The sequence below is a fragment of the Taudactylus pleione genome, unplaced genomic scaffold (genome assembly GCF_031769625.1).
Source record: "Taudactylus pleione unplaced genomic scaffold, aTauple2 ptg000967l, whole genome shotgun sequence".
Lineage (NCBI taxonomy): Eukaryota > Metazoa > Chordata > Amphibia > Anura > Myobatrachidae > Taudactylus > Taudactylus pleione.
The window spans coordinates 12,642,501-12,670,000 of record NW_028285368.1 but is presented as its reverse complement, the minus strand read 5'-3'; the positions used below and the strand labels follow the sequence as shown (position 1 = coordinate 12,670,000).

The 27,500-nt window shown below is 37.3% G+C and overlaps 5 non-coding genes and 97 pseudogenes across 5 annotated transcripts; all 102 read left to right on the top strand.

Annotated features, from left to right (window-relative positions):
- Window positions 1-37, top strand: part of LOC148470841 (5S ribosomal RNA) — a 119-nt pseudogene extending 82 nt beyond the window's left edge.
- A 116-nt stretch (window positions 38-153) lies between these two features.
- On the top strand, window positions 154-272 carry LOC148470840 (5S ribosomal RNA; annotated as a pseudogene).
- Window positions 273-387: 115 nt separating this feature from the next.
- LOC148470839 (5S ribosomal RNA) lies at window positions 388-506 on the top strand (annotated as a pseudogene).
- Window positions 507-622: 116 nt separating this feature from the next.
- On the top strand, window positions 623-741 carry LOC148470838 (5S ribosomal RNA; annotated as a pseudogene).
- A 116-nt stretch (window positions 742-857) lies between these two features.
- On the top strand, window positions 858-976 carry LOC148470837 (5S ribosomal RNA; annotated as a pseudogene).
- Window positions 977-1,092: 116 nt separating this feature from the next.
- LOC148470836 (5S ribosomal RNA) lies at window positions 1,093-1,211 on the top strand (annotated as a pseudogene).
- A 116-nt stretch (window positions 1,212-1,327) lies between these two features.
- LOC148470835 (5S ribosomal RNA) lies at window positions 1,328-1,446 on the top strand (annotated as a pseudogene).
- Window positions 1,447-1,562: 116 nt separating this feature from the next.
- Window positions 1,563-1,681, top strand: LOC148470834 (5S ribosomal RNA; annotated as a pseudogene).
- Window positions 1,682-2,031: 350 nt separating this feature from the next.
- Window positions 2,032-2,150, top strand: LOC148470833 (5S ribosomal RNA; annotated as a pseudogene).
- Window positions 2,151-2,266: 116 nt separating this feature from the next.
- Window positions 2,267-2,385, top strand: LOC148470832 (5S ribosomal RNA; annotated as a pseudogene).
- Window positions 2,386-2,501: 116 nt separating this feature from the next.
- Window positions 2,502-2,620, top strand: LOC148470831 (5S ribosomal RNA). The gene has a single exon (XR_015874523.1). It is a non-coding gene; the product is annotated as a 5S ribosomal RNA (ribosomal RNA).
- A 349-nt stretch (window positions 2,621-2,969) lies between these two features.
- Window positions 2,970-3,088, top strand: LOC148470830 (5S ribosomal RNA; annotated as a pseudogene).
- Window positions 3,089-3,438: 350 nt separating this feature from the next.
- Window positions 3,439-3,557, top strand: LOC148470829 (5S ribosomal RNA; annotated as a pseudogene).
- Window positions 3,558-3,908: 351 nt separating this feature from the next.
- Window positions 3,909-4,027, top strand: LOC148470828 (5S ribosomal RNA; annotated as a pseudogene).
- A 115-nt stretch (window positions 4,028-4,142) lies between these two features.
- LOC148470827 (5S ribosomal RNA) lies at window positions 4,143-4,261 on the top strand (annotated as a pseudogene).
- Window positions 4,262-4,377: 116 nt separating this feature from the next.
- LOC148470826 (5S ribosomal RNA) lies at window positions 4,378-4,496 on the top strand (annotated as a pseudogene).
- A 116-nt stretch (window positions 4,497-4,612) lies between these two features.
- Window positions 4,613-4,731, top strand: LOC148470825 (5S ribosomal RNA; annotated as a pseudogene).
- A 351-nt stretch (window positions 4,732-5,082) lies between these two features.
- LOC148470824 (5S ribosomal RNA) lies at window positions 5,083-5,201 on the top strand (annotated as a pseudogene).
- A 116-nt stretch (window positions 5,202-5,317) lies between these two features.
- On the top strand, window positions 5,318-5,436 carry LOC148470823 (5S ribosomal RNA; annotated as a pseudogene).
- A 116-nt stretch (window positions 5,437-5,552) lies between these two features.
- On the top strand, window positions 5,553-5,671 carry LOC148470822 (5S ribosomal RNA; annotated as a pseudogene).
- A 116-nt stretch (window positions 5,672-5,787) lies between these two features.
- Window positions 5,788-5,906, top strand: LOC148470821 (5S ribosomal RNA; annotated as a pseudogene).
- Window positions 5,907-6,021: 115 nt separating this feature from the next.
- LOC148470820 (5S ribosomal RNA) lies at window positions 6,022-6,140 on the top strand (annotated as a pseudogene).
- A 116-nt stretch (window positions 6,141-6,256) lies between these two features.
- LOC148470819 (5S ribosomal RNA) lies at window positions 6,257-6,375 on the top strand (annotated as a pseudogene).
- A 116-nt stretch (window positions 6,376-6,491) lies between these two features.
- Window positions 6,492-6,610, top strand: LOC148470818 (5S ribosomal RNA; annotated as a pseudogene).
- A 350-nt stretch (window positions 6,611-6,960) lies between these two features.
- Window positions 6,961-7,079, top strand: LOC148470817 (5S ribosomal RNA; annotated as a pseudogene).
- A 103-nt stretch (window positions 7,080-7,182) lies between these two features.
- Window positions 7,183-7,301, top strand: LOC148470816 (5S ribosomal RNA; annotated as a pseudogene).
- Window positions 7,302-7,418: 117 nt separating this feature from the next.
- On the top strand, window positions 7,419-7,537 carry LOC148470815 (5S ribosomal RNA; annotated as a pseudogene).
- A 115-nt stretch (window positions 7,538-7,652) lies between these two features.
- On the top strand, window positions 7,653-7,770 carry LOC148470814 (5S ribosomal RNA; annotated as a pseudogene).
- Window positions 7,771-7,886: 116 nt separating this feature from the next.
- LOC148470813 (5S ribosomal RNA) lies at window positions 7,887-8,005 on the top strand (annotated as a pseudogene).
- Window positions 8,006-8,121: 116 nt separating this feature from the next.
- On the top strand, window positions 8,122-8,240 carry LOC148470812 (5S ribosomal RNA; annotated as a pseudogene).
- Window positions 8,241-8,356: 116 nt separating this feature from the next.
- LOC148470811 (5S ribosomal RNA) lies at window positions 8,357-8,475 on the top strand (annotated as a pseudogene).
- A 350-nt stretch (window positions 8,476-8,825) lies between these two features.
- On the top strand, window positions 8,826-8,944 carry LOC148470810 (5S ribosomal RNA). The gene has a single exon (XR_015873217.1). It is a non-coding gene; the product is annotated as a 5S ribosomal RNA (ribosomal RNA).
- A 103-nt stretch (window positions 8,945-9,047) lies between these two features.
- On the top strand, window positions 9,048-9,166 carry LOC148470809 (5S ribosomal RNA; annotated as a pseudogene).
- A 117-nt stretch (window positions 9,167-9,283) lies between these two features.
- LOC148470808 (5S ribosomal RNA) lies at window positions 9,284-9,402 on the top strand (annotated as a pseudogene).
- Window positions 9,403-9,517: 115 nt separating this feature from the next.
- Window positions 9,518-9,635, top strand: LOC148470807 (5S ribosomal RNA; annotated as a pseudogene).
- A 116-nt stretch (window positions 9,636-9,751) lies between these two features.
- LOC148470806 (5S ribosomal RNA) lies at window positions 9,752-9,870 on the top strand (annotated as a pseudogene).
- A 116-nt stretch (window positions 9,871-9,986) lies between these two features.
- Window positions 9,987-10,105, top strand: LOC148470805 (5S ribosomal RNA; annotated as a pseudogene).
- Window positions 10,106-10,221: 116 nt separating this feature from the next.
- LOC148470804 (5S ribosomal RNA) lies at window positions 10,222-10,340 on the top strand (annotated as a pseudogene).
- A 351-nt stretch (window positions 10,341-10,691) lies between these two features.
- Window positions 10,692-10,810, top strand: LOC148470803 (5S ribosomal RNA; annotated as a pseudogene).
- Window positions 10,811-10,926: 116 nt separating this feature from the next.
- Window positions 10,927-11,045, top strand: LOC148470802 (5S ribosomal RNA; annotated as a pseudogene).
- Window positions 11,046-11,161: 116 nt separating this feature from the next.
- Window positions 11,162-11,280, top strand: LOC148470801 (5S ribosomal RNA; annotated as a pseudogene).
- Window positions 11,281-11,396: 116 nt separating this feature from the next.
- Window positions 11,397-11,515, top strand: LOC148470800 (5S ribosomal RNA; annotated as a pseudogene).
- Window positions 11,516-11,631: 116 nt separating this feature from the next.
- Window positions 11,632-11,750, top strand: LOC148470799 (5S ribosomal RNA; annotated as a pseudogene).
- A 115-nt stretch (window positions 11,751-11,865) lies between these two features.
- Window positions 11,866-11,984, top strand: LOC148470798 (5S ribosomal RNA; annotated as a pseudogene).
- Window positions 11,985-12,100: 116 nt separating this feature from the next.
- On the top strand, window positions 12,101-12,219 carry LOC148470797 (5S ribosomal RNA; annotated as a pseudogene).
- A 116-nt stretch (window positions 12,220-12,335) lies between these two features.
- Window positions 12,336-12,454, top strand: LOC148470796 (5S ribosomal RNA). The gene has a single exon (XR_015873015.1). It is a non-coding gene; the product is annotated as a 5S ribosomal RNA (ribosomal RNA).
- A 350-nt stretch (window positions 12,455-12,804) lies between these two features.
- Window positions 12,805-12,923, top strand: LOC148470795 (5S ribosomal RNA; annotated as a pseudogene).
- A 103-nt stretch (window positions 12,924-13,026) lies between these two features.
- On the top strand, window positions 13,027-13,145 carry LOC148470794 (5S ribosomal RNA; annotated as a pseudogene).
- A 117-nt stretch (window positions 13,146-13,262) lies between these two features.
- On the top strand, window positions 13,263-13,381 carry LOC148470793 (5S ribosomal RNA; annotated as a pseudogene).
- Window positions 13,382-13,496: 115 nt separating this feature from the next.
- LOC148470792 (5S ribosomal RNA) lies at window positions 13,497-13,614 on the top strand (annotated as a pseudogene).
- Window positions 13,615-13,730: 116 nt separating this feature from the next.
- On the top strand, window positions 13,731-13,849 carry LOC148470791 (5S ribosomal RNA; annotated as a pseudogene).
- A 116-nt stretch (window positions 13,850-13,965) lies between these two features.
- On the top strand, window positions 13,966-14,084 carry LOC148470790 (5S ribosomal RNA; annotated as a pseudogene).
- Window positions 14,085-14,434: 350 nt separating this feature from the next.
- On the top strand, window positions 14,435-14,552 carry LOC148470789 (5S ribosomal RNA; annotated as a pseudogene).
- A 116-nt stretch (window positions 14,553-14,668) lies between these two features.
- LOC148470788 (5S ribosomal RNA) lies at window positions 14,669-14,787 on the top strand (annotated as a pseudogene).
- A 116-nt stretch (window positions 14,788-14,903) lies between these two features.
- LOC148470787 (5S ribosomal RNA) lies at window positions 14,904-15,022 on the top strand (annotated as a pseudogene).
- A 351-nt stretch (window positions 15,023-15,373) lies between these two features.
- On the top strand, window positions 15,374-15,492 carry LOC148470786 (5S ribosomal RNA; annotated as a pseudogene).
- Window positions 15,493-15,608: 116 nt separating this feature from the next.
- LOC148470785 (5S ribosomal RNA) lies at window positions 15,609-15,727 on the top strand (annotated as a pseudogene).
- A 116-nt stretch (window positions 15,728-15,843) lies between these two features.
- LOC148470784 (5S ribosomal RNA) lies at window positions 15,844-15,962 on the top strand (annotated as a pseudogene).
- A 116-nt stretch (window positions 15,963-16,078) lies between these two features.
- LOC148470783 (5S ribosomal RNA) lies at window positions 16,079-16,197 on the top strand (annotated as a pseudogene).
- A 116-nt stretch (window positions 16,198-16,313) lies between these two features.
- On the top strand, window positions 16,314-16,432 carry LOC148470782 (5S ribosomal RNA; annotated as a pseudogene).
- A 115-nt stretch (window positions 16,433-16,547) lies between these two features.
- On the top strand, window positions 16,548-16,666 carry LOC148470781 (5S ribosomal RNA; annotated as a pseudogene).
- A 116-nt stretch (window positions 16,667-16,782) lies between these two features.
- On the top strand, window positions 16,783-16,901 carry LOC148470780 (5S ribosomal RNA; annotated as a pseudogene).
- A 116-nt stretch (window positions 16,902-17,017) lies between these two features.
- Window positions 17,018-17,136, top strand: LOC148470779 (5S ribosomal RNA; annotated as a pseudogene).
- Window positions 17,137-17,486: 350 nt separating this feature from the next.
- Window positions 17,487-17,605, top strand: LOC148470778 (5S ribosomal RNA; annotated as a pseudogene).
- Window positions 17,606-17,708: 103 nt separating this feature from the next.
- LOC148470777 (5S ribosomal RNA) lies at window positions 17,709-17,827 on the top strand (annotated as a pseudogene).
- A 117-nt stretch (window positions 17,828-17,944) lies between these two features.
- Window positions 17,945-18,063, top strand: LOC148470776 (5S ribosomal RNA; annotated as a pseudogene).
- Window positions 18,064-18,178: 115 nt separating this feature from the next.
- Window positions 18,179-18,296, top strand: LOC148470775 (5S ribosomal RNA; annotated as a pseudogene).
- Window positions 18,297-18,412: 116 nt separating this feature from the next.
- Window positions 18,413-18,531, top strand: LOC148470774 (5S ribosomal RNA; annotated as a pseudogene).
- Window positions 18,532-18,647: 116 nt separating this feature from the next.
- Window positions 18,648-18,766, top strand: LOC148470773 (5S ribosomal RNA; annotated as a pseudogene).
- A 351-nt stretch (window positions 18,767-19,117) lies between these two features.
- Window positions 19,118-19,236, top strand: LOC148470772 (5S ribosomal RNA; annotated as a pseudogene).
- A 116-nt stretch (window positions 19,237-19,352) lies between these two features.
- On the top strand, window positions 19,353-19,471 carry LOC148470771 (5S ribosomal RNA; annotated as a pseudogene).
- A 116-nt stretch (window positions 19,472-19,587) lies between these two features.
- LOC148470770 (5S ribosomal RNA) lies at window positions 19,588-19,706 on the top strand (annotated as a pseudogene).
- Window positions 19,707-19,822: 116 nt separating this feature from the next.
- Window positions 19,823-19,941, top strand: LOC148470769 (5S ribosomal RNA; annotated as a pseudogene).
- Window positions 19,942-20,057: 116 nt separating this feature from the next.
- Window positions 20,058-20,176, top strand: LOC148470768 (5S ribosomal RNA; annotated as a pseudogene).
- A 104-nt stretch (window positions 20,177-20,280) lies between these two features.
- LOC148470767 (5S ribosomal RNA) lies at window positions 20,281-20,399 on the top strand (annotated as a pseudogene).
- A 115-nt stretch (window positions 20,400-20,514) lies between these two features.
- LOC148470766 (5S ribosomal RNA) lies at window positions 20,515-20,633 on the top strand. Its single transcript, XR_015874354.1, has one exon. It is a non-coding gene; the product is annotated as a 5S ribosomal RNA (ribosomal RNA).
- Window positions 20,634-20,749: 116 nt separating this feature from the next.
- On the top strand, window positions 20,750-20,868 carry LOC148470765 (5S ribosomal RNA; annotated as a pseudogene).
- A 116-nt stretch (window positions 20,869-20,984) lies between these two features.
- LOC148470764 (5S ribosomal RNA) lies at window positions 20,985-21,103 on the top strand (annotated as a pseudogene).
- Window positions 21,104-21,219: 116 nt separating this feature from the next.
- On the top strand, window positions 21,220-21,338 carry LOC148470763 (5S ribosomal RNA; annotated as a pseudogene).
- A 116-nt stretch (window positions 21,339-21,454) lies between these two features.
- LOC148470762 (5S ribosomal RNA) lies at window positions 21,455-21,573 on the top strand (annotated as a pseudogene).
- Window positions 21,574-21,689: 116 nt separating this feature from the next.
- On the top strand, window positions 21,690-21,809 carry LOC148470761 (5S ribosomal RNA; annotated as a pseudogene).
- Window positions 21,810-21,925: 116 nt separating this feature from the next.
- LOC148470760 (5S ribosomal RNA) lies at window positions 21,926-22,044 on the top strand (annotated as a pseudogene).
- Window positions 22,045-22,160: 116 nt separating this feature from the next.
- Window positions 22,161-22,279, top strand: LOC148470759 (5S ribosomal RNA; annotated as a pseudogene).
- Window positions 22,280-22,395: 116 nt separating this feature from the next.
- LOC148470758 (5S ribosomal RNA) lies at window positions 22,396-22,514 on the top strand (annotated as a pseudogene).
- A 116-nt stretch (window positions 22,515-22,630) lies between these two features.
- Window positions 22,631-22,749, top strand: LOC148470757 (5S ribosomal RNA; annotated as a pseudogene).
- A 351-nt stretch (window positions 22,750-23,100) lies between these two features.
- LOC148470756 (5S ribosomal RNA) lies at window positions 23,101-23,219 on the top strand (annotated as a pseudogene).
- A 116-nt stretch (window positions 23,220-23,335) lies between these two features.
- LOC148470755 (5S ribosomal RNA) lies at window positions 23,336-23,454 on the top strand (annotated as a pseudogene).
- Window positions 23,455-23,570: 116 nt separating this feature from the next.
- On the top strand, window positions 23,571-23,689 carry LOC148470754 (5S ribosomal RNA; annotated as a pseudogene).
- A 116-nt stretch (window positions 23,690-23,805) lies between these two features.
- On the top strand, window positions 23,806-23,924 carry LOC148470753 (5S ribosomal RNA; annotated as a pseudogene).
- Window positions 23,925-24,040: 116 nt separating this feature from the next.
- On the top strand, window positions 24,041-24,159 carry LOC148470752 (5S ribosomal RNA; annotated as a pseudogene).
- Window positions 24,160-24,263: 104 nt separating this feature from the next.
- Window positions 24,264-24,382, top strand: LOC148470751 (5S ribosomal RNA; annotated as a pseudogene).
- Window positions 24,383-24,497: 115 nt separating this feature from the next.
- LOC148470750 (5S ribosomal RNA) lies at window positions 24,498-24,616 on the top strand. The gene has a single exon (XR_015873984.1). It is a non-coding gene; the product is annotated as a 5S ribosomal RNA (ribosomal RNA).
- A 116-nt stretch (window positions 24,617-24,732) lies between these two features.
- LOC148470749 (5S ribosomal RNA) lies at window positions 24,733-24,851 on the top strand (annotated as a pseudogene).
- A 116-nt stretch (window positions 24,852-24,967) lies between these two features.
- Window positions 24,968-25,086, top strand: LOC148470748 (5S ribosomal RNA; annotated as a pseudogene).
- A 116-nt stretch (window positions 25,087-25,202) lies between these two features.
- On the top strand, window positions 25,203-25,321 carry LOC148470747 (5S ribosomal RNA; annotated as a pseudogene).
- A 350-nt stretch (window positions 25,322-25,671) lies between these two features.
- On the top strand, window positions 25,672-25,790 carry LOC148470746 (5S ribosomal RNA; annotated as a pseudogene).
- A 116-nt stretch (window positions 25,791-25,906) lies between these two features.
- Window positions 25,907-26,025, top strand: LOC148470745 (5S ribosomal RNA; annotated as a pseudogene).
- Window positions 26,026-26,141: 116 nt separating this feature from the next.
- LOC148470744 (5S ribosomal RNA) lies at window positions 26,142-26,260 on the top strand (annotated as a pseudogene).
- Window positions 26,261-26,376: 116 nt separating this feature from the next.
- On the top strand, window positions 26,377-26,495 carry LOC148470743 (5S ribosomal RNA; annotated as a pseudogene).
- A 116-nt stretch (window positions 26,496-26,611) lies between these two features.
- LOC148470742 (5S ribosomal RNA) lies at window positions 26,612-26,730 on the top strand (annotated as a pseudogene).
- A 115-nt stretch (window positions 26,731-26,845) lies between these two features.
- LOC148470741 (5S ribosomal RNA) lies at window positions 26,846-26,964 on the top strand (annotated as a pseudogene).
- Window positions 26,965-27,303: 339 nt separating this feature from the next.
- LOC148470740 (5S ribosomal RNA) lies at window positions 27,304-27,422 on the top strand (annotated as a pseudogene).
- Window positions 27,423-27,500: the final 78 nt, after the last annotated feature.

The window sequence follows — 27,500 nt, the reverse complement described above, 5'->3', positions numbered from 1 at the left end:
ATGGGAGACCACCTGGGAATACCAGGAGCTGTAGGTAATTTTATACTGCCATAACATTCTTTTCTATTACATTTTACATTACATTTTTTCAACTTATCAATGAATTTACTTGAGTTAAGAAGTAAAAGAGGTCTAAAGTTAATGTTTTTGAGCGCCTACAGCCAAACCACACTGGACATGCCCAATCTCGTCTGATCTTGGAAGCTATGCAGTGTTGGGTCTGGTTAGTACTTGAATGGGAGACCACCTGGGAATACCAGGTGCTGTAGGTAATTTTATACTGCCATAACATTCTTTTCTATTAAATTTTAATTTAATTTTTTCAACTTATCAATAAATTTACTTGAGTTAAGAAGTAAAAGATGTCTAAAGTTAATGTTTTTGAGCACCTACAGTCAAACCACACTGGACATGCCCAATCTCGTCTGATCTTGGAAGCTATGCAGTGTTGGGCCTTGTTAGTACTTGGATGGGAGACCACCTGGGAATACCATGTGCTGTAGGTAATTTTATACTGCCATAACATTCTTTTCTATTACATTTTACATTTAATTTTTTCAACTTATCAATGAATTTACTTGAGTTAAGAAGTAATGGAGGTCTAAAGTTAATGTTTTTGAGCACCTACAGCCAAACCACAGAGGACATACCCAATCTCGTCTGATCTTGGAAGCTATGCAGTGTTGGGCTTGGTTAGTACTTGGATGGGAGACCACCTGGGAATACCAAGAGCTGTAGGTAATTTAATACTGCCATAACATTTTTTTCTATTACATTTTACATTTAATTTTTTCAACTTATCAATGAATTTACTTGAGTTAAGAAGTAATAGAGGTCTAAAGTTAATCTTTTTGAGCACCTACAGCCAAATCACACTGGACATGTCCAATCTCGTCTGATCTTGGAAGCTATGCAGTGTTGGGTCTGGTTAGTACTTGGATGGGAGACCACCTTGGAATACCAGGTGCTGTAGGTAATATTATACTGCCATAACAGTCTTATCTATTACATTTTACATTTAATTTTTTCAAATTATCAATGAATTTACTTGAGTAAAGAAGTAAAAGAGGTCTAAAGTTAATGTTATTGAGGGCCTACAGCCAAACCACACAGGACATGCCCAATCTCGTCTGATCTTGGATGCTATGCAGTGTTGGGCCTGGTTAGTACTTGGATGGGAGACCACCTGGGAATACCAGGTGCTGTAGGTAAGTTTAAGCAGCCATAACATTCTTTTCTATTACATTTTACATTTAATTTTTTCAACTTATCAATGAATTTACTTGAGTTAAGAAGCAATAGAGGTCTAAAGTTAATGCTTTTGAGCACCTACAGCCAAACCACACTGGGAATGCCCAATCTCGTCTGATCTTGGAAGCTATGCAGTGTTGGGCCTGGTTAGTACTTGGATGGGAGTCCACCTGGGAATACCAGGTGCAATAGGTAATTTTATACTGCCATAACAGTCTTTTCTATTCCATTTTACATTTAATTTTTTCAACTTATCAATGAATTTACTTGAGTTAAGAAGTAATAGAGGTCTAAAGTTAATGTTTTTAAGCACCAACAGCCAAACCACACTGGACGTGCCCATTCTCGTCTGATCTTGGAAGCTATGCAGTGTTGGGCCTGGTTAGTATTTAGGTGGGAGACCACCTGGGAATACCAGGTGCTGTAGGTAATTTTATACAGCCAAAATATTCTTTTCTATTACATTTTACATTTAATTTTTTCAACTTATCAATGAATTTACTTGAGTTAAGAAGTAAAAGATGTCTAAAGTTAATGTTTTGAGCACCTACATCCAAGCCACACTGAATAGGCCCAATCTCGTCTGATTGTGGAAGCTATGCAGTGTTGGTCCTGGTTAGTTCTTGGATGGGAGCCCACCTGGGAATACCAGGTGCTGTAGGTAATTTAATGCAGCCATAACGTTCTTTTCTATTACATTTTACATTTAATTTTTTCAACTTATCAATGAATTTACTTGAGTTAAGAAGTAAAAGAGGTATAAAGTTAATGTTTGTCAGCACCTACAGCCAAACCACGCTGGACATGCCCAATATTGTCTGAACTTGGAAGCTATGCAGTGTTGGGCCTGGTTAGTACTTGGATGGGAGACCACCTGGGAATACCATGTGCTGTAGGTAAGTTTAAGCAGCCATAACATTCTTTTCTATTACATTTTACATTTAATTTTTTCAACTTATCAATGAATTTACTTGAGTTAAGAAGCAATAGAGGTCTAAAGTTAATGCTTTTGAGCACCTACAGCCAAACCACACTGGGAATGCCCAATCTCGTCTGATCTTGGAAGCTATGCAGTGTTGGGCCTGGTTAGTACTTGGATGGGAGACCACCTGGGAATACCACGTGCTGTAGGTAAATATTTATAGCCATAACATTCTTTTCTATTACATTTTAAATTTAATTTTTTCAACTTATCATTGAATTTACTTGAGTTTAGAAGTAATAGAGGTCTAAAGTTAATGTTTTTGAGCACCTACAGCCAAACCACACTGGACATGCCCAATCTCGTCTGAACTTGGAAGCTATGCAGTGTTGGGCCTGGTTAGTACTTGGATGGGAGACCACCTGAGAATACCAGGTGCTGTAGGTAATTTTATGCAGCCATAACATTCTTTTCTATTACATTTTACATTTAATTTATTCAACTTATCAAAGAATTTACTTGAGTTAAGAAGTAAAAGAGGTCTAAAGTTAATGTTTTTGAGCACCTACAGCCATACCACACTGGACATGCCAATCTCGTCTGATCTTGGAAGCTATGCAGTGTTGGACCTGGTTAGTTTTTGGACAGGAGACCACCTAGGAATCCCAGGTGCTGTAGGTAATTTTATACTGCCATAACAGTCTTTTCTATTACATTTTACATTTAATTTTTTCAACTTATCAATGAATTTACTTGAGTTAAGAAGTAATAGAGGTCCAAAGTTAAGGCTTTTAGAACCTACAGCCAAACCACACTGTACATGCCCAATCTCGTCTGATCTTGGAAGCTATGCAGTGTTGGGCCTGGTTAGTACTTGGCTGGGAAACCACCTAGGAATACCAGGTGCTGTTGGTAATATTATACTGCCATAACAGTCTTATCTATTACATTTTACATTTAATTTTTTCAAATTATCAATGAATTTACTTGAGTAAAGAAGTAAAAGAGGTCTAAAGTTAATGTTTTTGAGGGCCTACAGCTAAACCACACTGGACATGCCCAATCTCGTCTGATCTTGGATGCTATGCCGTGTTGGGCATGGGAAGTACTTGGATGGGAGAACACCTGGGAATACCAGGTGCTGTACATCATTTTATACTGCCATAACATTCTTTTCTATTACATTTTACATTTAATTTTTTCAACTTATCAATGAATTTACTTGAGTTAAGAAGTAATAGAGGTCTAAAGTTAAGGCTTTTAGCACCTACAGCCAAACCACACTGTACATGCCCAATCTCGTCTGATCTTGGAAGATATGCAGTGTTGGGCCTGGTTAGTACTTGGTTGGGAAACCACCTAGGAATACCAGGTGCTGTTGGTAATATTATACTGCCATAACAGTCTTATCTATTACATTTTACATTTAATTTTTTCAAATTATCAATGAATTTACTTGAGTAAAGAAGTAAAAGAGGTCTAAAGTTAATGTTTTTGAGGGCCTACAGCTAAACCACACTGGACATGCCCAATCTCGTCTGATCTTGGATGCTATGCCGTGTTGGGCATGGGAAGTACTTGGATGGGAGAACACCTGGGAATACCAGGTGCTGTACATCATTTTATACTGCCATAACATTCTTTTCTATTACATTTTACATTTAATTTTTTCAACTTATCAATGAATTTACTTGAGTTAAGAAGTAATAGAGGTCTAAAGTTAATGTGTTTGAGCACCAACAGCCAAACCACACTGGACATGCCCAATCTCGTCTGATCTTGGAAGCTATGCAGTGTTGGGCCTGGTTAGTATTTGGATGGGATACCACCTAGGAATCCCAGGTGCTGTAGGTAATTTTATACTGCCATAACAGTATTTTCTATAACATTTTACATTTAATTTTTTCAACTTATCAATTAATTTACTTGAGTTAAGAAGTAATAGAGGTCTAAAGTTAATGTTTTGAGCACCAACAGCCAAACCACACTGGACATGCCCAATCTCGTCTGATCTTGGAAGCTATGCAGTGTTGGGCTTGGTTAGTATTTGGATGGGAGACCACCTAGGAATCCCAGGTGCTGTAGGTAATTTTATACTGCCATAACAGTATTTTCTATTACATTTTACATTTAATTTCTTCAAATTATCAATGAATTTACTTGAGTTAAGAAATAAAAGAGGTCTAAAGTTAACGCTTTTGAGCACCTACCGCCAAACCACACTGGACATGCCCAATCTCGTCAGATCTTGGAAGCTATGCAGTGTTGGGCCTTGTTAGTATTTTAACGGGAGACCACCTGGGAATACCAGGTGCTGTAGGTAATTTTATATAGCCATAACATTCTTTTCTATTACATTTTACATTACATTTTTTCAACTTATCAATGAACTTACTTGAGTTAAGAAGTAAAAGAGGTCTAAAGTTAATGTTTTTGAGCACCTACAATCAAACCACAGAGGACATGCCCAATCTCGTCTGATCTTGGAAGCTATGCTGTGTTGGGCCTGGTTAGTACTTGGATGGGAGACCACCTGGGAATACCAGGTGCTGTAGGTAATTTTATACAGCCAAAACATTCTTTTCTATTACATTTTACATTTAATTTTTTCAACTTATCAATGAATTTACTTGAGTTAAGAAGTAATAGAGGTCTAAAGTTAATGTTTTTGAGCACCAACAGCCAAACCACACTGGACATGGCCAATGTTGTCTGATCTTGGAAGCTATGCAGTGTTGGGCCTGGTTAGTACTTGGATGGGAGACCACCTGGGAATACCAAGTGCAAAAGGTAATTTTATACTGCCATAACAGTCTTTAATATAACATTTTACATTTAATTTTTTCAAAATATCAATGAATTTACTTGAGTAAAGAAGTAAAAGAGGTCTAAAGTTAATGTTTTTGAGGGCCTTCAGCCAAACCACACTGGACATGCCCAATCTCGTCTGAACTTGGAAGCTATGCAGTGTTGAGCTTGGTTAGTACTTGGATGGGAGACCACCTGGGAATACCAGGTGCTATAGGTAATTTTATACTGCCATAACATTCTTTTCTATTACTTTTTACATTTAATTTTTTCAACTTATCAATGAATTTACTTGAGTTAAGAAGTAATAGAGGTCTAAAGTTAATGCTTTTGAGCACCTACAGCCAAACCACACTGGGCATGCCCAATCTCGTCTGATCTTGGAAGCTATGCAGTGTTGGGCCTGTTTAGTACTTAGATGGGAGACCACCTGGGAATACCACGTGCTGTAGGTAATTTTATATAGCCATAACATTCTTTTCTATTACATTTTAAATTTAATTTTTTTAACTTATCAATGAATTTACTTGAGTTAAGAAGTAATAGAGGTCTAAAGTTATTGTTTTTGAGCACCTACAGCCAAACCACACTGGATATGCCCAATCTCGTCTGATCGTAGAAGCTATGCAGTGTTGGGTCTGGTTAGTACTTGGATGGGAGACAACCTGGGAATACCAGGTGCTGTAGGTAATTTAATGCAGCCATAACATTCTTTTCTATTACATTTTACATTTAATTTTTTCAACTTATCAATGAATTTAGTTGAGTTAAGAAGTAAAAGAGGTATAAAGTTAATGTTTTTGAGCACCTACAGCCAAACCACACTGGACATGCCCAATCTCGTCTGATCTTGGCAGCTATGCAGTGTTGGACCTGGTTAATACTTGGATGGGAGACCACCTGGGAATCCCAGGTGCTGTAGGTAATTTTATACTGCCATAACAGTCTTTTCTAATACATTTTACATTTAATTTTTTCAACTTATCAATGAATTTACTTGAGTTAAGAAGTAATAGAGGTCTAAAGTTAAGGTTTTTAGCATCTACAGCCAAACCACAATGGACATGCCCAATCTCGTCTGATCTTGGAAACTATGCAGTGATGGGCCTGGTTAGTACTTGGATGGGAGACCACCTGGGAATACCAGGTGCTGTAGGTAATTTTATGCAGCCATAACATTCTTTTCTATTACATTTTACATTACATTATTTCAACTTATCAATGAATTTACTTTAGTTAAGAAGTAATAGAGGTCTAAAGTTAATGTTTTTGAGCACTTACAGCCAAACCACACTGGACATGCCCAATCTTGTCTGATCTTGGAAGCTATGCAGTGTTGGGCCTGGTTAGTACTTGGATGGGAGACCACCTGGGAATACCAGGTGTTGTAGGTAATTTTATGCAGCCATAACATTCTTTTCTATTACATTTTACATTTAATTTTTTCAACTTATCAATGAATTTACTTGAGTTAAGTAGAAAAAGAGGTCTAAAGTTAATGTTTTTGAGTACCTACAGCCAAACCACACTGGACATGCCCAATCTCGTCTGATCTTGGAAGCTATGCACTGTTGGGCCTGGTTAGTACTTGGTTGGGAGACCACCTGGGAATACCAGGTGCTGTAGGTAATTTTATATAGCAATAACATTCTTTTCTGTTACATTTTACATTACATTTTTTCAACTTAGCAATGAATTTACTTGAGTTAAGAAGTAAAAGAGGTCTAAAGTTAATATTTTTCAGCACCTATAGCCAAACCACACTGGACATGGCCAATGTTGTCTGATCTTGGAAGCTATGCAGTGTTGGGCATGGTTAGTACTTGGATGGGATTCCACCTGGGAATACCAGGTGCTGTAGGTAATTTTATACTGCCATAACAGTCTTTTCTATTACATTTTTCATTTAATTATTTCAACTTATCAATGAATTTACTTGAGTTAAGAAGAAATAGAGGTCTAAAGTTAAGGCTTTTATCACCTACAGCCAAACCACACTGCACATGCCCAATCTCGTCTGATCTTGGAAGCTATGCAGTGTTGGGCCTGGTTAGTACTTGGATGGGAGACCACCTGGGAATACCAGGTGCTGTAGGTAATTTTATATAGCCATAACAATCTTTTCTATTACATTTTTTCAACTTAGCAATGAATTTACTTGGGTTAAGAAGTAATAGAGGTCTAAAGTTAATGTTTTGAGCACCTACAGCCAAGCCACACTGGATATGCCCAATCTCGTCTGATCGTGGAAGCTATGCAGTGTTGGGCCTATTTAGTTCATGGATGGGAGACCACTTGGGAATACCAGGTGCTGTAGGTAATTTTAAGGCAGCCATAACATTCTTTTCTATTACATTTTACATTTAATTTTTTCAACTTATCAATGAATTTACTTGAGTTAAGAAGTAATAGAGGTCTAAAGTTAACGTTTTTGAGCACCTACAGCCAAACCACACTGGACATGCCCAATCTCGTCTGATCTTGGAAGCTATGCAGTGTTGGGCCTGGTTAGTACTTGGATGGGAGACCACCTGGGAATACCAGGAGCTGTAGGTAATTTTATACTGCCATAACATTCTTTTCTATTACATTTTACATTTCAATTTTCAACTTATCATTGAATTTACTTGAGTTAAGAAGTAAAAGAGGTCTAAAGTTAATGTTTTTGAGCACCTACAGAAAACCACACTGGACATGCCCAATCTCATCTGAACTTGGAAGCTATACAGTGTTGGGCCTGGTTAGTACTTGGATGGGAGACCACCTGGGAATACCAGGTGCTGTAGGTAATTTTAAACTGCCATAACATTCTTTTCTATTACATTTTAAATTAAATTTTTTCAACTTATCAATGAATTTACTTGAGTTAAGAAGTAATAGAGGTCTAAAGTTAATGTTTATGAGCACCTACAGCCACACCACACTGGAAATGCCCAATCTTGTCTGATCTTGGAAGCTATGCAGTGTTGGGCCTGGTTAGTACTTGGATGGGATACCACCTGGGAATACCAGGTGCTGTAGGTAATTTTATGCAGCCATAACATTCTTTTCTATTACATTTTACATTTAATTTTTTCAACTTATCAAAGAATTTACTTGAGTTAAGAAGTAAAAGAGGTCTAAAGTTAATGTTTTTGAGCACCTACAGCCATACCACACTGGACATGCCCAATCTCGTCTGATCTTGGAAGCTATGCAGTGTTGGACCTGGTTAGTATTTGGACAGGAGACCACCTTGGAATCCCAGGTGCTGTAGGTAATTTTATACTGCCATAACAGTCTTTTCTATTACATTTTAAATTTTAATTTTTTCAACTTATCAATGAATTTACTTGAGTTAAGAAGTAATAGAGGTCTAAAGTTAAGGCTTTTAGCACCTACAGCCAAACCACACTGTACATGCCCAATCTCGTCTGATCTTGGAATCTATGCAGTGTTGGGCCTGCTTAGTACTTGGATGGGAAACCACCTAGGAATACCAGGTGCTGTTGGTAATATTATACTGCCATAACAGTCTTATCTATTACATTTTACATTTAATTTTTTCAAATTATCAATGAATTTACTTGAGTAAAGAAGTAATAGAGGTCTAAAGTTAATGTGTTTGAGGGCCTACAGCTAAACCACACTGGACATGCCCAATCTCGTCTGATCTTGGTTGCTATGCCGTGTTGGGCATGGGAAGTACTTGGATGGGAGAACACCTGGGAATACCAGGTGCTGTACAACATTTTATACTGCCATAACATTCTTTTCTATTACATTTTACATTTAATTTTTTCAACTTATCAATGAATTTACTTGAGTTAAGAAGAAATAGAGGTCTAAAGTTAAGGCTTTTATCACCTACAGCCAAACCACACTGGACATGCCCAATCTCGTCTGATCTTGGAAGCTATGCAGTGTTGGGCCTGGTTAGTACTTGGATGGGAGACCACCTGGGAATACCAGGTGCTGTAGGTAATTTTATATAGCCATAACATTCTTTTCTATTACATTTTTTCAACTTAGCAATGAATTTACTTGGGTTAAGAAGTAATAGAGGTCTAAAGTTAATGTTTTGAGCACCTACAGCCAAGCCACACTGGATATGCCCAATCTCGTCTGATCGTGGAAGCTATGCAGTGTTGGGCCTATTTAGTTCATGGATGGGAGACCACCTGGGAATACCAGGTGCTGTAGGTAATTTTAAGGCAGCCATAACATTCTTTTCTATTACATTTTACATTTAATTTTTTCAACTTATCAATGAATTTACTTGATTTAAGAAGTAATAGAGGTCTAAAGTTAACGTTTTTGAGCACCTACAGCCAAACCACACTGGACATGCCCAATCTCGTCTGATCTTGGAAGCTATGCAGTGTTGGGCCTGGTTAGTACTTGGATGGGAGACCACCTGGGAATACCAGGAGCTGTAGGTAATTTTATACTGCCATAACATTCTTTTCTATTACATTTTACATTTCAATTTTCAACTTATCATTGAATTTACTTGAGTTAAGAAGTAAAAGAGGTCTAAAGTTAATGTTTTTGAGCACCTACAGAAAACCACACTGGACATGCCCAATCTCATCTGAACTTGGAAGCTATACAGTGTTGGGCCTGGTTAGTACTTGGATGGGAGACCACCTGGGAATACCAGGTGCTGTAGGTAATTTTAAACTGCCATAACATTCTTTTCTATTACATTTTAAATTTAATTTTTTCAACTTATCAATGAATTTACTTGAGTTAAGAAGTAATAGAGGTCTAAAGTTAATGGTTATGAGCACCTACAGCCACACCACACTGGAAATGCCCAATCTTGTCTGATCTTGGAAGCTATGCAGTGTTGGGCCTGGTTAGTACTTGGATGGGAGACCACCTGGGAATACCAGGTGCTGTAGGTAATTTTATGCAGCCATAACATTCTTTTCTATTACATTTTACATTTAATTTTTTCAACTTATCAAAGAATTTACTTGAGTTAAGAAGTAAAAGAGGTCTAAAGTTAATGTTTTTGAGCACCTACAGCCATACCACACTGGACATGCCCAATCTCGTCTGATCTTGGAAGCTATGCAGTGTTGGACCTGGTTAGTATTTGGACAGGAGACCACCTTGGAATCCCAGGTGCTGTAGGTAATTTTATACTGCCATAACAGTCTTTTCTATTACATTTTAAATTTTAATTTTTTCAACTTATCAATGAATTTACTTGAGTTAAGAAGTAATAGAGGTCTAAAGTTAAGGCTTTTAGCACCTACAGCCAAACCACACTGTACATGCCCAATCTCGTCTGATCTTGGAATCTATGCAGTGTTGGGCCTGCTTAGTACTTGGATGGGAAACCACCTAGGAATACCAGGTGCTGTTGGTAATATTATACTGCCATAACAGTCTTATCTATTACATTTTACATTTAATTTTTTCAAATTATCAATGAATTTACTTGAGTAAAGAAGTAATAGAGGTCTAAAGTTAATGTTTTTGAGGGCCTACAGCTAAACCACACTGGACATGCCCAATCTCGTCTGATCTTGGTTGCTATGCCGTGTTGGGCATGGGAAGTACTTGGATGGGAGAATACCTGGGAATACCAGGTGCTGTACATCATTTTATACTGCCATAACATTCTTTTCTATTACATTTTACATTTAATTTTTTCAACTTATCAATGAATTTACTTGAGTTAAGAAGTAATAGAGGTCTAAAGTTAATGTTTTTGTGCACCTACAGACAAACCACACTGGACATGCCCAATCTCATCTGATCTTGGAAGCTATGCAGTGTTGGGCCTGGTTAGTACTTGGATGGGAGACCACCTGGGAATACCAAGTGCAAAAGGTAATTTTATACTGCCATAACAGTCTTTAATATAACATTTTACATTTAATTTTTTCAAAATATCAATGAATTTACTTGAGTAAAGAAGTAAAAGAGGTCTAAAGTTAATGTTTTTGAGGGCCTTCAGCCAAACCACACTGGACATGCCCAATCTCGTCTGAACTTGGAAGCTATGCAGTGTTGAGCTTGGTTAGTACTTGGATGGGAGACCACCTGGGAATACCAGGTGCTGTAGGTAATTTTATACTGCCATAACATTCTTTTCTATTACTTTTTACATTTAATTTTTTCAACTTATCAATGATTTTACTTGAGTTAAGAAGTAATAGAGGTCTAAAGTTAATGCTTTTGAGCACCTACAGCCAAACCACACTGGGCATGCCCAATCTCGTCTGATCTTGGAAGCTATGCAGTGTTGGGCCTGTTTAGTACTTAGATGGGAGACCACCTGGGAATACCACGTGCTGTAGGTAATTTTATATAGCCATAACATTCTTTTCTATTACATTTTAAATTTAATTTTTTTAACTTATCAATGAATTTACTTGAGTTAAGAAGTAAAAGAGGTCTAAAGTTATTGTTTTTGAGCACCTACAGCCAAACCACACTGGATATGCCCAATCTCGTCTGATCGTAGAAGCTATGCAGTGTTGGGTCTGGTTAGTACTTGGATGGGAGACAACCTGGGAATACCAGGTGCTGTAGGTAATTTAATGCAGCCATAACATTCTTTTCTATTACATTTTACATTTAATTTTTTCAACTTATCAATGAATTTAGTTGAGTTAAGAAGTAAAAGAGGTATAAAGTTAATGTTTTTGAGCACCTACAGCCAAACCACACTGGACATGCCCAATCTCGTCTGATCTTGGCAGCTATGCAGTGTTGGACCTGGTTAATACTTGGATGGGAGACCACCTGGGAATCCCAGGTGCTGTAGGTAATTTTATACTGCCATAACAGTCTTTTCTAATACATTTTACATTTAATTTTTTCAACTTATCAATGAATTTACTTGAGTTAAGAAGTAATAGAGGTCTAAAGTTAAGGTTTTTAGCATCTACAGCCAAACCACAATGGACATGCCCAATCTCGTCTGATCTTGGAAACTATGCAGTGATGGGCCTGGTTAGTACTTGGATGGGAGACCACCTGGGAATACCAGGTGCTGTAGGTAATTTTATGCAGCCATAACATTCTTTTCTATTACATTTTACATTACATTATTTCAACTTATCAATGAATTTACTTTAGTTAAGAAGTAATAGAGGTCTAAAGTTAATGTTTTTGAGCACTTACAGCCAAACCACACTGGACATTCCCAATCTTGTCTGATCTTGGAAGCTATGCAGTGTTGGGCCTGGTTAGTACTTGGATGGGAGACCACCTGGGAATACCAGGTGTTGTAGGTAATTTCATGCAGCCATAACATTCTTTTCTATTACATTTTACATTTAATTTTTTCAACTTATCAATGAATTTACTTGAGTTAAGAAGTAAAAGAGGTCTAAAGTTAATGTTTTTGAGTACCTACAGCCAAACCACACTGGACATGCCCAATCTCATCTGATCTTGGAAGCTATGCAGTGTTGGGCCTGGTTAGTACTTGGTTGGGAGACCACCTGGGAATACCAGGTGCTGTAGGTAATTTTATATAGCAATAACATTCTTTTCTGTTACATTTTACATTACATTTTTTCAACTTAGCAATGAATTTACTTGAGTTAAGAAGTAAAAGAGGTCTAAAGTTAATATTTTTCAGCACCTATAGCCAAACCACACTGGACATGGCCAATGTTGTCTGATCTTGGAAGCTATGCAGTGTTGGGCATGGTTAGTACTTGGATGGGATTCCACCTGGGAATACCAGGTGCTGTAGGTAATTTTATACTGCCATAACAGTCTTTTCTATTACATTTTACATTTAATTATTTCAACTTATCAATGAATTTACTTGAGTTAAGAAGAAATAGAGGTCTAAAGTTAAGACTTTTATCACCTACAGCCGAACCACACTGGACATGCCCAATCTCGTCTGATCTTGGAAGCTATGCAGTGTTGGGCCTGGTTAGTACTTGGATGGGAGACCACCTGGGAATACCAGGTGCTGTAGGTAATTTTATATAGCCATAACAATCTTTTCTATTACATTTTTTCAACTTAGCAATGAATTTACTTGGGTTAAGAAGTAATAGAGGTCTAAAGTTAATGTTTTGAGCACCTACAGCCAAGCCACACTGGATATGCCCAATCTCGTCTGATCGTGGAAGCTATGCAGTGTTGGGCCAATTTAGTTCATGGATGGGAGACCACCTGGGAATACCAGGTGCTGTAGGTAATTTTAAGGCAGCCATAACATTCTTTTCTATTACATTTTACATTTAATTTTTTCAACTTATCAATGAATTTACTTGAGTTAAGAAGTAATAGAGGTCTAAAGTTAACATTTTTGAGCACCTACAGCCAAACCACACTGGACATGCCCAATCTCGTCTGATCTTGGAAGCTATGCAGTGTTGGGCCTGGTTAGTACTTGGATGGGAGACCACCTGGGAATACCAGGAGCTGTAGGTAATTTTATACTGCCATAACATTCTTTTCTATTACATTTTACATTTCAATTTTCAACTTATCATTGAATTTACTTGAGTTAAGAAGTAAAAGAGGTCTAAAGTTAATGTTTTTGAGCACCTACAGAAAACCACACTGGACATGCCCAATCTCATCTGAACTTGGAAGCTATACAGTGTTGGGCCTGGTTAGTACTTGGATGGGAGACCACCTGGGAATACCAGGTGCTAAAGGTAATTTTATGCAGCCATAACATTCTTTTCTATTACATTTTACATTTAATTTTTTCAACTTATCAAAGAATTTACTTGAGTTAAGAAGTAAAAGAGGTCTAAAGTTAATGTTTTTGAGCACCTACAGCCATACCACACTGGACATGCCCAATCTCGTCTGATCTTGGAAGCTATGCAGTGTTGGACCTGGTTAGTATTTGGACAGGAGACCACCTTGGAATCCCAGGTGCTGTAGGTAATTTTATACTGCCATAACAGTCTTTTCTATTACATTTTAAATTTTAATTTTTTCAACTTATCAATGAATTTACTTGAGTTAAGAAGTAATAGAGGTCTAAAGTTAAGGCTTTTAGCACCTACAGCCAAACCACACTGTACATGCCCAATCTCGTCTGATCTTGGAATCTATGCAGTGTTGGGCCTGCTTAGTACTTGGATGGGAAACCACCTAGGAATACCAGGTGCTGTTGGTAATATTATACTGCCATAACAGTCTTATCTATTACATTTTACATTTAATTTTTTCAAATTATCAATGAATTTACTTGAGTAAAGAAGTAATAGAGGTCTAAAGTTAATGTGTTTGAGGGCCTACAGCTAAACCACACTGGACATGCCCAATCTCGTCTGATCTTGGTTGCTATGCCGTGTTGGGCATGGGAAGTACTTGGATGGGAGAACACCTGGGAATACCAGGTGCTGTACATCATTTTATACTGCCATAACATTCTTTTCTATTACATTTTACATTTCAATTTTCAACTTATCATTGAATTTACTTGAGTTAAGAAGTAAAAGAGGTCTAAAGTTAATGTTTTTGAGCACCTACAGAAAACCACACTGGACATGCCCAATCTCATCTGAACTTGGAAGCTATACAGTGTTGGGCCTGGTTAGTACTTGGATGGGAGACCACCTGGGAATACCAGGTGCTGTAGGTAATTTTAAACTGCCATAACATTCTTTTCTATTACATTTTAAATTAAATTTTTTCAACTTATCAATGAATTTACTTGAGTTAAGAAGTAATAGAGGTCTAAAGTTAATGTTTATGAGCACCTACAGCCACACCACACTGGAAATGCCCAATCTTGTCTGATCTTGGAAGCTATGCAGTGTTGGGCCTGGTTAGTACTTGGATGGGAGACCACCTGGGAATACCAGGTGCTGTAGGTAATTTTATACTGCCATAACAGTCTTTTCTATTACATTTTAAATTTTAATTTTTTCAACTTATCAATGAATTTACTTGAGTTAAGAAGTAATAGAGGTCTAAAGTTAAGGCTTTTAGCACCTACAGCCAAACCACACTGTACATGCCCAATCTCGTCTGATCTTGGAATCTATGCAGTGTTGGGCCTGCTTAGTACTTGGATGGGAAACCACCTAGGAATACCAGGTGCTGTTGGTAATATTATACTGCCATAACAGTCTTATCTATTACATTTTACATTTAATTTTTTCAAATTATCAATGAATTTACTTGAGTAAAGAAGTAATAGAGGTCTAAAGTTAATGTTTTTGAGGGCCTACAGCTAAACCACACTGGACATGCCCAATCTCGTCTGATCTTGGTTGCTATGCCGTGTTGGGCATGGGAAGTACTTGGATGGGAGAACACCTGGGAATACCAGGTGCTGTACATCATTTTATACTGCCATAACATTCTTTTCTATTACATTTTACATTTAATTTTTTCAACTTATCAATGAATTTACTTGAGTTAAGAAGTAATAGAGGTCTAAAGTTAATGTTATTGTGCATCTACAGACAAACCACACTGGACATGCCCAATCTCATCTGATCTTGGAAGCTATGCAGTGTTGGGCCTGGTTAGTACTTGGATGGGAGACCACCTGGGAATACCAAGTGCAAAAGGTAATTTTATACTGCCATAACAGTCTTTAATATAACATTTTACATTTAATTTTTTCAAAATATCAATGAATTTACTTGAGTAAAGAAGTAAAAGAGGTCTAAAGTTAATGTTTTTGAGGGCCTTCAGCCAAACCACACTGGACATGCCCAATCTCGTCTGAACTTGGAAGCTATGCAGTGTTGAGCTTGGTTATTACTTGGATGGGAGACCACCTGGGAGTACCAGGTGCTGTAGGTAATTTTATACTGCCATTACATTCTTTTCTATTACTTTTTACATTTAATTTTTTCAACTTATCAATGAATTTACTTGAGTTAAGAAGTAATAGAGGTCTAAAGTTAATGCTTTTGAGCACCTACAGCCAAACCACACTGGGCATGCCCAATCTCGTCTGATCTTGGAAGCTATGCAGTGTTGGGCCTGTTTAGTACTTAGATGGGAGACCACCTGGGAATACCACGTGCTGTTGGTAATTTTATATAGCCATAACATTCTTTTCTATTACATTTTAAATTTAATTTTTTTAACTTATCAATGAATTTACTTGAGTTAAGAAGTAATAGAGGTCTAAAGTTATTGTTTTTGAGCACCTACAGCCAAACCACACTGGATATGCCCAATCTCGTCTGATCGTAGAAGCTATGCAGTGTTGGGTCTGGTTAGTACTTGGATGGGAGACAACCTGGGAATACCAGGTGCTGTAGGTAATTTAATGCAGCCATAACATTCTTTTCTATTACATTTTACATTTAATTTTTTCAACATATCAATGAATTTAGTTGAGTTAAGAAGTAAAAGAGGTATAAAGTTAATGTTTTTGAGCACCTACAGCCAAACCACACTGGACATGCCCAATCTCGTCTGATCTTGGCAGCTATGCAGTGTTGGACCTGGTTAATACTTGGATGGGAGACCACCTGGGAATCCCAGGTGCTGTAGGTAATTTTATACTGCCATAACAGTCTTTTCTAATACATTTTACATTTAATTTTTTCAACTTATCAATGAATTTACTTGAGTTAAGAAGTAATAGAGGTCTAAAGTTAAGGTTTTTAGCATCTACAGCCAAACCACACTGGACATGCCCAATCTCGTCTGATCTTGGAAACTATGCAGTGATGGGCCTGGTTAGTACTTGGATGGGAGACCACCTGGGAATACCAGGTGCTGTAGGTAATTTTATGCAGCCATAACATTCTTTTCTATTACATTTTACATTACATTATTTCAACTTATCAATGAATTTACTTTAGTTAAGAAGTAATAGAGGTCTAAAGTTAATGTTTTTGAGCACTTACAGCCAAACCACACTGGACATGCCCAATCTTGTCTGATCTTGGAAGCTATGCAGTGTTGGGCCTGGTTAGTACTTGGATGGGAGACCACCTGGGAATACCAGGTGCTGTAGGTAATTTTATGCAGCCATAACATTCTTTTCTATTACATTTTACATTTAATTTTTTCAACTTATCAATGAATTTACTTGAGTTAAGAAGTAAAAGAGGTCTAAAGTTAATGTTTTTGAGTACCTACAGCCAAACCACAATGGACATGCCCAATCTCGTCTGATCTTAGAAGCTATGCAGTGTTGGGCCTGGTTAGTACTTGGTTGGGAGACCACCTGGGAATACCAGGTGCTGTAGGTAATTTTATATAGCAATAACATTCTTTTCTATTACATTTTACATTACATTTTTTCAACTTAGCAATGAATTTACTTGAGTTAAGAAGTAAAAGAGGTCTAAAGTTAATATTTTTCAGCACCTATAGCCAAACCACACTGGACATGGCCAATGTTGTCTGATCTTGGAAGCTATGCAGTGTTGGGCATGGTTAGTACTTGGATGGGAATCCACCTGGGAATACCAGGTGCTGTAGGTAATTTTATACTGCCATAACAGTCTTTTCTATTACATTTTACATTTAATTTTTTCAACTTATCAATGAATTTACTTGAGTTAAGAAGAAATAGAGGTCTAAAGTTAAGGCTTTTATCACCTACAGCCAAACCACACTGGACATGCCCAATCTCGTCTGATCTTGGAAGCTATGCAGTGTTGGGCCTGGTTAGTACTTGGATGGGAGACCACCTGGGAATACCAGGTGCTGTTGGTAATTTTATATAGCCATAACATTCTTTTCTATTACATTTTTTCAACTTAGCAATGAATTTACTTGGGTTAAGAAGTAATAGAGGTCTAAAGTTAATGTTTTGAGAACCTACAGCCAAGCCACACTGGATATGCCCAATCTTGTCTGATCGTGGAAGCTATGCAGTGTTGGGCCTGTTTAGTTCTTGGATGGGAGACCACCTGGGAATACCAGGTGCTGTAGGTAATTTTAAGGCAGCCATAACATTCTTTTCTATTACATTTTACATTTAATTTTTTCAACTTATCAATGAATTTACTTGAGTTAAGAAGTAATAGAGGTCTAAAGTTAATGTGTTTGCGCACCTACAGCCAAACCACACTGGACATGCCCAATCTCGTCTGATCTTGGAAGCTATGCAGTGTTGGGCCTGGTTAGTACTTGGATGGGAGACCACCTGGGAATACCAGGAGCTGTAGGTAATTTTATACTGCCATAATATTCTTTTCTATTACATTTTACATTTCATTTTTCAACTTATCATTGAATTTACTTGAGTTAAGAAGTAAAAGAGGTCTAAAGTTAATGTTTTTGAGCACCTACAGAAAACCACACTGGACATGCCCAATCTCATTTGAACTTGGAAGCTATACAGTGTTGGGCCTGGTTAGTACTTGGATGGGAGACCACCTGGGAATACCAGGTGCTGTAGGTAATTTTAAACTGCCATAACATTCTTTTCTATTACATTTTAAATTTAATTTTTTCAACTTATCAATGAATTTACTTGAGTTAAGAAGTAATAGAGGTCTAAAGTTAATGTTTATGAGCACCTACAGCCACTCCACACTGGAAATGCCCAATCTTGTCTGATCTTGGAAGCTATGCAGTGTTGGGCCTGGTTAGTACTTGGATGGGAGACCACCTGGGAATACCAGGTGCTGTAGGTAATTTTATGCAGCCATAACATTCTTTTCTATTACATTTTACATTTAATTTTTTCAACTTATCAAAGAATTTACTTGAGTAAAGAAGTAAAAGAGGTCTAAAGTTAATGTTTTTGAGCACCTACAGCCAAACCACACTGTACATGCCAAATCTCATCTGATCTTGGAAACTATGCAGTGTTGGGCCTGGTTAGAACTTTAATGGGAAACCACCTAGGAATACCAGGAGCTGTTGGTAATATTATACTGCCATAACAATCTTATCTATTACATTTTACATTTAGTTTTTTCAAATTATCAATGAATTTACTTGAGTAAAGAAGTAAAAGAGGTCTAAAGTTAATGTTTTTGAGGGCCTACAGCTAAACCACACTGGACATGCCCAATCTCGTCTGATCTTGGTTGCTACGCCGTGTTGGGCATGGGAAGTACTTGGATGGGAGAACACCTGGGAATACCAGGTGCTGTACATCATTTTATACTGCCATAACATTCTTTTCTATTACATTTTACATTTAATTTTTTCAACTTATCAATGAATTTACTTGAGTTAAGAAGTAATAGAGGTCTAAAGTTAATGTTTTTGTGCACTTACAGACAAACCACACTGGACATTCCCAATCTCATCTGATCTTGGAAGCTATGCAGTGTTGGGCCTGGTTAGTACTTGGATGGGAGACCACCTGGGAATACCAAGTGCAATAGGTAATTTTATACTGCCATAACAGTCTTTTCTATAACATTTTACATTTAATTTTTTCAACTTATCAATGAATTTACTTGAGTTAAGAAATAAAAGAGGTCTAAAGTTAACGCTTTTGAGCACCTACCGCCAAACCACACTGGACATGCCCAATCTCGTCAGATCTTGGAAGCTATGCAGTGTTGGGCCTTGTTAGTATTTTAACGGGAGACCACCTGGGAATACCAGGTGCTGTAGGTAATTTTATATAGCCATAACATTCTTTTCTATTACATTTTACATTACATTTTTTCAACTTATCAATGAATTTACTTGAGTTAAGAAGTAAAAGAGGTCTAAAGTTAATGTTTTTGAGCACCTACAGTCAAACCACAGAGGACATGCACAATCTCGTCTGATCTTGGAAGCTATGCAGTGTTGGGCCTGGTTAGTACTTGGATGGGAGACCTCCTGGGAATACCAGGTGCTGTAGGTAATTTTATACAGCCAAAACATTCTTTTCTATTACATTTTAAATTTAATTTTTTCAACTTATCAATGAATTTACTTGAGTTAAGAAGTAATAGAGGTCTAAAGTTAATGTTTTTGAGCACCAACAGCCAAACCACACTGGACATGCCCAATCTCGTCTGAACTTGGAAGCTATGCAGTGTTGGGCCTGGTTAGTACTTGGATGGGAGACCACCTGGGAATACCAGGTGCTGTAGGTAATTTTATACTGCCATAACATTCTTTTCTATTACATTTTACATTTAATTTTTTCAACTTATCAATGAATTTACTTGAGTTTAGAAGTAATAGAGGTCTAAAGTTAATATTTTTGAGCACCTACAGCCAAACCACACTGGACATGCCCAATCTCGTTTGATCTTGGAAGCTATGCAGTGTTGGGCCTGGTTAGTACTTGGATGGGAGAACACCTGGGAATACCAGGTGCTGTAGGTAATTTTATATAGCCATAACATTCTTTTCTATTACATTTTTTCAACTTAGCAATGAATTTACTTGAGTTAAGAAGTAAAAGAGGTCTAAAGTTAATATTTTTCAGAACCTATAGCCAAACCACACTGGACATGGCCAATGTTGTCTGATCTTGGAAGCTATGCAGTGTTGGGCCTGGTTAGTACTTGGATGGGAGACCACCTGGGAATACCTGGAGCTGTGGGTAATTTTATACTGTCATAACATTCTTTTCTATTACATTTTACATTTCATTTTTCAACTTATCATTGAATTTACTTGAGTTAAGAAGTAAAAGAGGTCTAAAGTTAATGTTTTTGAGCACCTACAGCCAAACCACACTGGACATGCCCAATCTCATCTGAACTTGGAAGCTATACAGTGTTGGGCCTGGTTAGTACTTGGATGGGAGACCACCTGGGAAAACCAGGTGCTGTAGGTAATTTTAAACTGCCATAACATTCTTTTCTATTACATTTTAAATTTAATTTTTTCAACTTATCAATGAATTTACATGAGTTAAGAAGTAATAGAGGTCTAAAGTTAATGTTTATGAGCACCTACAGCCAAACCACACTGGACATGCCCAATCTTGTCTGATCTTGGAAGCTATGCAGTGTTGGGCCTGGTTAGTACTTGGATGGGAGACCACCTGGGAATACCAGGTGCTGTAGGTAATTTTATGCAGCCATAACATTCTTTTCTATTACATTTTACATTTAATTTTTTCAACTTATCAAAGAATTTACTTGAGTTAAGAAGTAAAAGAGGTCTAAAGTTAATGTTTTTGAGCACCTACAGCCATACCACACTGGACATGCCCAATCTCATCTGATCTTGGAAGCTATGCAGTGTTGGACCTGGTTAGTATTTGGACAGGAGACCACCTTGGAATCCCAGGTGCTGTAGGTAATTTTATACTGCCATAACAGTCTTTAATATAACATTTTACATTTAATTTTTTCAACTTATCAATGAATTTACTTGAGTTAAGAAGTAATAGAGGTCTAAAGTTAATGTTTTTGAGCACCAACAGCCAAACCACACTGGACATGCCCAATCTCGTCTGATCTTGGAAGTTATGCAGTGTTGGGCCTGTTTAGTACTTAGGTGGGAGACCACCTGGGAATACCAGGTGCTGTAGGTAATTTTATTCAGCCAAAACATTCTTTTCTATAACATTTTACATTTAATTTTTTCAACTTATCAATGAATTTACTTGAGTTAAGAAGTAATAGAGGTCTAAAGTTAATGTTTTTGTGCACCTACAGCCAAACCACACTGGACATGCCCAATCTCATCTGATCTTGGAAGCTATGCAGTGTTGGGCCTGGTTAGTATTTGGATTGGAGACCACCTAGGACTCCCAGGTGCTGTAGGTAATTTTATACTGCCATAACAGTCTTTTCTATTACATTTTACATTTAATTTTTTCAAATTATCAATGAATTTACTTGAGTTAAGAAATAAAAGAGGTCTAAAGTTAACGCTTTTGAGCACCTACCGCCAAACCACACTGGACATGCCCAATCTCGTCAGATCTTGGAAGCTATGCAGTGTTGGGCCTTGTTAGTATTTTTAACGGGAGACCACCTGGGAATACCAGGTGCTGTAGGTAATTTTATATAGCCATAACATTCTTTTCTATTACATTTTACATTACATTTTTTCAACTTATCAATGAATTTACTTGAGTTAAGAAGTAAAAGAGGTCTAAAGTTAAGGTTTTTGAGCACCTACAGTCAAACCACAGAGGACATGCACAATCTCGTCTGATCTTGGAAGCTATGCAGTGTTGGGCCTGGTTAGTACTTGGATGGGAGACCACCTGGGAATACCAGGTGCTGTAGGTAATTTTATACTGCCAAAACATTCTTTTCTATTACATTTTACATTTAATTTTTTCAACTTATCAATGGATTTACTTGAGTTAAGAAGTAATAGAGGTCTAAAGTTAATGTTTTTGAGCACCAACAGCCAAACCACACTGGACATGCCCAATCTCATCTGATCTTGGAAGCTATGCAGTGTTGGGCCTGGTTAGTACTTGGATGGAAGACCACCTGGGAATACCAGGTGCTGTAGGTAATTTTAAGCAGCCATAACATTCTTTTCTATTACATTTTACATTTAATTTTTTCAACTTCTCAATGAATTTACTTGAGTTAAGAAGTAATAGAGGTCTAAAGTTAATGTTTACGAGCACCTACAGCCACTCCACACTGGAAATGCCCAATCTTGTCTGATCTTGGAAGCTATGCAGTGTTGGGCCTGGTTAGTACTTGGATGGGAGACCACCTGGGAATACCAGGTGCTGTAGGTAATTTTATGCAGCCATAACATTCTTTTCTATTACATTTTACATTTAATTTTTTCAACTTATCAAAGAATTTACTTGAGTAAAGAAGTAAAAGAGGTCTAAAGTTAATGTTTTTGAGCACCTACAGCCAAACCACACTGTACATGCCAAATCTCGTCTGATCTTGGAAACTATGCAGTGTTGGGCCTGGTTAGAACTTTAATGGGAAACCACCTAGGAATACCAGGTGCTGTTGGTAATATTATACTGCCATAACAATCTTATCTATTACATTTTACATTTAATTTTTTCAAATTATCAATGAATTTACTTGAGTAAAGAAGTAAAAGAGGTCTAAAGTTAATGTTTTTGAGGGCCTACAGCTAAACCACACTGGACATGCCCAATCTCGTCTGATCTTGGTTGCTACGCCGTGTTGGGCATGGGAAGTACTTGGATGGGAGAACACCTGGGAATACCAGGTGCTGTACATCATTTTATACTGCCATAACATTCTTTTCTATTACATTTTACATTTAATTTTTTCAACTTATCAATGAATTTACTTGAGTTAAGAAGTAATAGAGGTCTAAAGTTAATGTTTTTGTGCACTTACAGACAAACCACACTGGACATTCCCAATCTCATCTGATCTTGGAAGCTATGCAGTGTTGGGCCTGGTTAGTACTTGGATGGGAGACCACCTGGGAATACCAAGTGCAATAGGTAATTTTATACTGCCATAACAGTCTTTTCTATAACATTTTACATTTAATTTTTTCAACTTATCAATGAATTTACTTGAGTTAAGAAATAAAAGAGGTCTAAAGTTAATGCTTTTGAGCACCTACCGCCAAACCACACTGGACATGCCCAATCTCGTCAGATCTTGGAAGCTATGCAGTGTTGGGCCTTGTTAGTATTTTAACGGGAGACCACCTGGGAATACCAGGTGCTGTAGGTAATTTTATATAGCCATAACATTCTTTTCTATTACATTTTACATTACATTTTTTCAACTTATCAATGAATTTACTTGAGTTAAGAAGTAAAAGAGGTCTAAAGTTAATGTTTTTGAGCACCTACAGTCAAACCACAGAGGACATGCACAATCTCGTCTGATCTTGGAAGCTATGCAGTGTTGGGCCTGGTTAGTACTTGGATGGGAGACGTCCTGGGAATACCAGGTGCTGTAGGTAATTTTATACAGCCAAAACATTCTTTTCTATTACATTTTAAATTTAATTTTTTCAACTTATCAATGAATTTACTTGAGTTAAGAAGTAATAGAGGTCTAAAGTTAATGTTTTTGAACACCAACAGCCAAACCACACTGGACATGCCCAATCTCGTCTGAACTTGGAAGCTATGCAGTGTTGGGCCTGGTTAGTACTTGGATGGGAGACCACCTGGGAATACCAGGTGCTGTAGGTAATTTTATACTGCCATAACATTCTTTTCTATTACATTTTACATTTAATTTTTTCAACTTATCAATGAATTTACTTGAGTTTAGAAGTAATAGAGGTCTAAAGTTAATATTTTTGAGCACCTACAGCCAAACCACACTGGACATGCCCAATCTCGTTTGATCTTGGAAGCTATGCAGTGTTGGGCCTGGTTAGTACTTGGATGGGAGAACACCAGGGAATAGCAGGTGCTGTAGGTAATTTTATATAGCCATAACATTCTTTTCTATTACATTTTTTCAACTTAGCAATGAATTTACTTGAGTTAAGAAGTAAAAGAGGTCTAAAGTTAATATTTTTCAGAACCTATAGCCAAACCACACTGGACATGGCCAATGTTGTCTGATCTTGGAAGCTATGCAGTGTTGGGCCTGGTTAGTACTTGGATGGGAGACCACCTGGGAATACCTGGAGCTGTGGGTAATTTTATACTGTCATAACATTCTTTTCTATTACATTTTACATTTCATTTTTCAACTTATCATTGAATTTACTTGAGTTAAGAAGTAAAAGAGGTCTAAAGTTAATGTTTTTGAGCACCTACAGCCAAACCACACTGGACATGCCCAATCTCATCTGAACTTGGAAGCTATACAGTGTTGGGCCTGGTTAGTACTTGGATGGGAGACCACCTGGGAATACCAGGTGCTGTAGGTTATTTTAAACTGCCATAACATTCTTTTCTATTACATTTTAAATTTAATTTTTTCAACTTATCAATGAATTTACTTGAGTTAAGAAGTAATAGAGGTCTAAAGTTAATGTTTATGAGCACCTACAGCCAAACCACACTGGACATGCCCAATCTTGTCTGATCTTGGAAGCTATGCAGTGTTGGGCCTGGTTAGTACTTGGATGGGAGACCACCTGGGAATACCAGGTGCTGTAGGTAATTTTATGCAGCCATAACATTCTTTTCTATTACATTTTACATTTAATTTTTTCAACTTATCAAAGAATTTACTTGAGTTAAGAAGTAAAAGAGGTCTAAAGTTAATGTTTTTGAGCACCTACAGCCATACCACACTGGACATGCCCAATCTCATCTGATCTTGGAAGCTATGCAGTGTTGGACCTGGTTAGTATTTGGACAGGAGACCACCTTGGAATCCCAGGTGCTGTAGGTAATTTTATACTGCCATAACAGTCTTTAATATAACATTTTACATTTAATTTTTTCAACTTATCAATGAATTTACTTGAGTTAAGAAGTAATAGAGGTCTAAAGTTAATGTTTTTGAGCACCAACAGCCAAACCACACTGGACATGCCCAATCTCGTCTGATCTTGGAAGTTATGCAGTGTTGGGCCTGTTTAGTACTTAGGTGGGAGACCACCTGGGAATACCAGGTGCTGTAGGTAATTTTATTCAGCCAAAACATTCTTTTCTATAACATTTTACATTTAATTTTTTCAACTTATCAATGAATTTACTTGAGTTAAGAAGTAATAGAGGTCTAAAGTTAATGTTTTGAGCGCCTACAGCCAAGCCACACTAGATATGCCCAATCTCGTCTGATCGTGGAAGCTATGCAGTGTTGGGCCTGGTTAGTTCTTGGATGGAAGACCACCTGGGACTACCAGGTGCTGTAGGTAATTTAATGCAGCCATAACATTCTTTTCTATTACAATTTACATTTAATTTTTTCAACTTATCAATGAATTTACTTGAGTTAAGAAGTAAAAGAGGTATAAAGTTAATGCTTGTGAGCACCTACAGCCAAACCACACTGGACATGCGCAATCTCGTCTGAACTTGGAAACTATGCAGTGTTGGGCCTGGTTAGTACTTGGATGGGAGACAACCTGGGAATGCCAGGTGCTGTAGGTAATTTTATACGGCCATAACATTCTTTTCTATTACATTTTACATTTAATTTTTTCAACTTATCTATGAATTTAATTGAGTTTAGAAGTAATAGAGGTCTAAAGTTAATGTTTTTGAGCATCTACAGCCAAACCACACTGGACATGCCCAATCTCGTCTGATTGTGGAAGCTATGCAGTGTTGGGCCTGGTTAGTACTTGGATGGGAGACCACCTGGGAACACCAGGTGCTGTAGGTAATTTTAAGCAGCAATAACATTCTTTTCTATTACAATTTACATTTAAATTTTTCAACTTATCAATGAATTTAATTGAGTTAAGAAGTAATAGAGGTCTAAAGTTAATGCTTTTGAGCACCTACAGCCAAACCACACTGGGCATGCCCAATCTCGTCTGATCTTGGATGCTTTGCAGTGTTGGGCCTGGTTAGTACTTGGATGGGAGACCACCTGGGAATACCACGTGCTGTAGGTAATTTTATATAGCCATAACATTCTTTTCTATTACATTTTAAATTTAATTTTTTCAACTTATCAATGAATTTACTTGAGTTAAGAAGTAATAGAGGTCTATAGTTAATGTTTTTGAGCACCTGCAGCCAAACCACACTGGATATGCCCAATCTCGTCTGATCATAGAAGCTATGCAGTGTTGCTCCTGGTTAGTACTTGGATGGGAGACCACCTGGGAATACCAGGTGCTGTAGGTAATTTAATGCAGCCATAACATTCTTTTCTATTACATTTTACATTTAATTTTTTCAACTTTTTAATGAATTTACTTGAGTTAAGAAGTAAAAGAGGTATAAAGTTAATGTTTTTGAGCACCTACAGCCAAACCACACTGGACATGCCCAATCTCGTCTGATCTTGGAAGCTATGCAGTGTTGGACCTGGTTAATACTTGGATGGGAGACCACCTAGGAATCCCAGGTGCTGTAGGTAATTTTATACTGCCATAACAGTCTTTTATAATACATTTTACATTTAATTTTTTCAACTTATCAATGAATTTACTTGAGTTAAGAAGTAATAGAGGTCTAAAGTTAAAGCTTTTAGCACCTACAGCCAAACCACACTGGACATGCCCAATATCGTCTGATCTTGGAAACTATGCAGTGTTGGGCCTGGTTAGTACTTGGATGTGAGACCACCTGGGAATACCAGGTGCTGTAGGTAATTTTATATAGCCATAACATTCTTTTCTATTACATTTTACATTACATTTTTTCAACTTAGCAATGAATTTACTTGAGTTAAGAAGTAAAAGAGGTCTAAAGTTAATATTTTTCAGCACCTATAGCCAAACCACACTGGACATGGTGTATGTCGTCTGATCTTGGAAGCTATGCAGTGTTGGGCATGGTTAGTACTTGGATGGGAATACCAGGTGCTGTAGGTAATTTTATACTGCCATAACATTCTTTTCTATTACCTTTTACATTTAATTTTTCCAAATTATCAATGAATTTACTTGAGTAAAGAAGTAAAAGAGGTCTAAAGTTAATGTTTTTGAGGGCCTACAGCCAAACCACACTGGACATGCCCAATCTCGTCTGATCTTGGACTCTATGCCGTGTTGGGCCTGGTAAGTACTTGGATGGGAGAACACCTGGGAATACCAGGTGCTGTACATCATTTTATACTTCCATAACATTCTTTTCTATTACATTTTAAATTAAATTTTTTCAACTTATCAATGAATTTACTTGAGT